General features: G+C 35.5%; 1 protein-coding gene across 8 annotated transcripts in view; it reads left to right on the top strand.

The window, feature by feature from the left end:
* Positions 1-763: 763 nt before the first annotated feature.
* Positions 764-3,817, top strand: part of LOC144958990 (uncharacterized) — a 196,130-nt gene continuing 193,076 nt past the window's right edge. For 6 of the 8 annotated variants that reach the window (XM_078891299.1, XM_078891294.1, XM_078891297.1 and 3 more), the window contains exon 1: positions 764-909. The gene's annotated coding sequence lies outside the window, so the exon portion shown is untranslated. The remainder of the gene's footprint in view (positions 910-3,817) is intronic. The other 2 variants (XM_078891295.1, XM_078891298.1) reach the window with 1 other exon arrangement.

Here is a 3,817-nt window from a genome sequence, read left to right on the forward strand (position 1 = left end):
CAAATAACATGGAAAAAGTGGATTAACTCTTCTCTCCTTACCAGCAGCATTTTCAGGATTTTAGCTCAAAACTTTACACCCAACTAACACAAAAATATATTTTTTTTAATCACCGAAACACAATAACTGTATGTTCTTGTGATAAATAATTTCTTAAGCAAAACATGCTCTACAACACACTGTTCATTTTCTTTAAATTTTATAATGAACAAGAGAAAATTGAATAAGAAAAATGTTGTTTGTATCGTAACGAATATGACGATTTTTCTATGGTTGGTAAGGAGAGGGTTAAGTATTATTTAATAGACAAATACACACCAATGACTCAAAACAGGAATTTTCACATTATACTGGTAAAACAAGATCCCATGTTCATATGGCTAAGTTTTAAGGAAAATGAATATGCAGTCTTAATTTGCGTATCATAGTAGAAATTGATATCTAAAAACAGTGGGACAGCGTGGCTCAGCAGTATGGGTTTTAGCTTCGTACCCGACAGGTACCCGAGTTCGACTACCCGTCGCACTGTGTGACATTGAGTCACCTAGCCTTAGCTCACTTTGCGGCGCTGCACGGCTGCTGACGCCTGGGTTATTCCAGGCTTCCATTGGAATAGATCATTATAAAGAAAACATTTCCCCTCAGGGATGAATAAAGGGAATATTTAATTTATTTTTTTTCTTGAAATTTTGTTTTGGCATGCTAAGCCTAAACAATCTGGCATTCTAACTCTCTCTCTCTCGTCGTCGTCGTCTGCTGTGACAGTCACAGTCAATAGAGCAGAAACAACAGGCCCCGTACCTACAACTTCAATCTTTTACATTCAATTTTATTATTGATGCTTGCTCAGTCTTGTCGCTGCTTGCGTTTTATGGGACCAAGGTTTTAAGATTCATTTTCATCGAAAAGGTTTTTATTTCAAAAAGGTTTTTATTGTGAATACAATATTTACAGTGTAATAATATTTCGAAACGGAATACTGTTAAAGCTGGGATTTTTATTTCATTGTGAAAGGCAATTTCTGTGGTTTTATTCCGTGGGGAAAACCATTCCACATTATCCTAATCTAGATTGTTTTAATATTTTCATTGTTTTGTGAGTTCTCTTTTTAAAAAAGTGAATTAGGAAGTGTTTCAAAATAATTATATAATTATCTCGTTAACTGCCGTGTATTTAAAATTTTGGCCAGAAATTTCGTCCTTCAAATATCGATCGTTTTAAATGACCCTCATCTTGGAAAAATATCTCAAACCTGGGACTTCGCGAAGTCCCAGGTTTGATATTTTTTCCAAGATGAGGGTCATTTAAATCGATCGATATTTGAAGGACGAGTTTTCTGGCCAAATGTTTAAATACATGGCTTTCCAGGGTGCGAAAGTTAAATGGTTACGGTTAATATTTATATAAATAAAAATCTACATTCCCATCATTCTAAAATAACTCTTGTTTACACTGCAGGTATCAAATAAATTGTAACCCATCGTCTTGAAACGGTAATGTGTCTGAGGGGTATAAATATAAATTTAAATTGAGCTTTTATATAGCGCAATATCCACTAAACGTGCTCAAAGCGCTTTACAATGGGTCCCTGGCCAACAACAACACTAAACATGTAGTTCGGGACATGACGCCTGTTAGGCGATATTACATTTTCCCCCGATAAAGACAACGGTGTGAAATGAGTACCAGGTCGTTAACAGCGTTGTCTCTATCGGAAAAATTGTAATATTAATATATCGTAACATATATTATTTCGTCTTAGATATTACGTAAGTTGGCTCGGGACTTCTTGTAAAGAGCTTTGAGCACGTTTAGTGGATGTTGCGCTACGTAAAAGCTGAATTATTTTTTTTTAAGTTTCACATTTCTTGTCAATTTAACTTAAGAAATCAGTTTTGTTGTTGTTTTTTTTTGGGTTTTTTTTTTTTGTTTTTATTATTTTTTTTTTTTTGCATCGACAGATTACCGTTAAGAGATGACGGATCACAATTATTGCCCACTCTCCTGCGTCGTATCCCGATCATTTTATCATTTTTCCCTTATGAAAAAGGCCAGCCCAATGTCGGCTTGCTTTTGATCACAGTTTAGATTAAAGATTAGGCCATATTTTAGTTAAGTAGTCGCTAGTCTTGATCTTAATAAATGTGTCAGTGTGTGACGTAATCAGTCGGAATATGAACATTTTGGATTTGCATTATTTGCATTTTCTGAAAGAATATGCTCCCCAGAGCATTTTAATCTTTATTTGAAGTAAATCGGGTGATTTTTCATGAAGTTATGGTCAGATGTATGGGAAAGGTATCCAGCAACTTTTCTCAAATTTCATACTTTTTCAACGTGACTAGCTGTAAAAAAAATATTTAGAAGTGAAATTAAGCTTTGATATTTCCCGAAGATGTAAAAAAAAAGGGTTGAATTAATCATTTATGACAAGAACTCATTTTTGATAAAAAATTGACCTTTTAACTCTCTCCTTACCGATCATTTTCGGTATTTTCCCAAAAATGGCAGGCTTACCCAGCAGAAAAACTGATTATTAAAACTCAAACAAGCTCTCTACAAAACAACCGTATGTTCTTAATAATCAAACAAAGATCGTTCTTCAAAGTTCGCGATGTTCAAAATAAATATGAATAGGAAAAATGTTTATATTGTGTCGTAACAAATGTGATGATTTTGCTGCAGGTGGTAAGGAGAGGGTTAACTAAACGGCAATATCTCAGTTCAAACCTTTTCACCATCCGGCTTATTATGTCAGTCACTGTAACAAATTTAAATGTTCTTATCTTGTTACATGAAGTATCATAGTTATCAATACTTGATATCAACGTGTGTTCTTTAGTAATCCAGTATTGTTATCAACATTTATATTTCTAAATTCGTGCAAGTGTTTGGAATAATAAAAGGTCAACACAGGTCAAGATCCTTCAACTCTGATGAGTGGTTAGTTTGTTTTTATGCGGCTATGTGGTCTAGTGGTATGGCACTCGCTTTCGGATCGGAGGGTCCTGGGTTCGAGCCTCGCTCGCTCGGCGCATAGTTAAGTCCCTTGGAAAAGGCTCTTTACTCACATTCTCTCACCGTCCGTACTCAGGTGTAAAATGAGTACCTGGTCGTTAACAGCGTTGTCTTTATCCGAAAGTTTCCCCCCTCCCAAACTCCCTACTAGAACATTATAAAAAAAAACACGAAAATACTGGGTATGTAGGAGCTTTCGGAAGGCCTCCCAAACACTGTGTAAGAGAAGTCTATTTTGTATCGGGTGGGTGTGAATTTTCGGGGGGGGGGGGGGGGGGGGGGGGGATTCTAAAAATGGCTGGGAGGAGTGGGTTAAGTGACACTAAAACTAACGGGGACGAATTCCTAATGCGTCTGCCACTCGCATCATAGACAGTAAATATACTCAGTTGCTCACATTGAATTCATGTTTTATCTTTACCATGAACGAAACAAAATTACCTTTTTTGAGGGTAATTAATATCAGAAAAATTCCATGTCTCCGATTATGGTCTGTGTATTTGACAAGAGGTATTTTGAAAAACTTCGTAAAAAATCAAAAACAAAACAAAATAACAACAACAAAAAACAAAAACAAAACAACTTAAAAACTTACGTATAATAACTTCATTAAAAACATGTCTCATCTTTCCATTTTCAGTTTCTTTGGTATCTCCACCGAATCGAAACAATGTTAATAATCATTTAATTTTCGTGATGTGTAAGGTTGGGGTTCAATCAGATCAGAGCTGTCATTCATGAGTACACACCGTGAAGTTCTCTCGAACACATCGATACAATACACACCTACCCAGTAAGT

Source organism: Berghia stephanieae, chromosome 13 (genome assembly GCF_034508935.2).
Source record: "Berghia stephanieae isolate SIO BIC M18660-M18661 chromosome 13, UCSD_Bste_1.3, whole genome shotgun sequence".
Classification (NCBI taxonomy): Eukaryota; Metazoa; Mollusca; class Gastropoda; order Nudibranchia; family Aeolidiidae; genus Berghia; species Berghia stephanieae.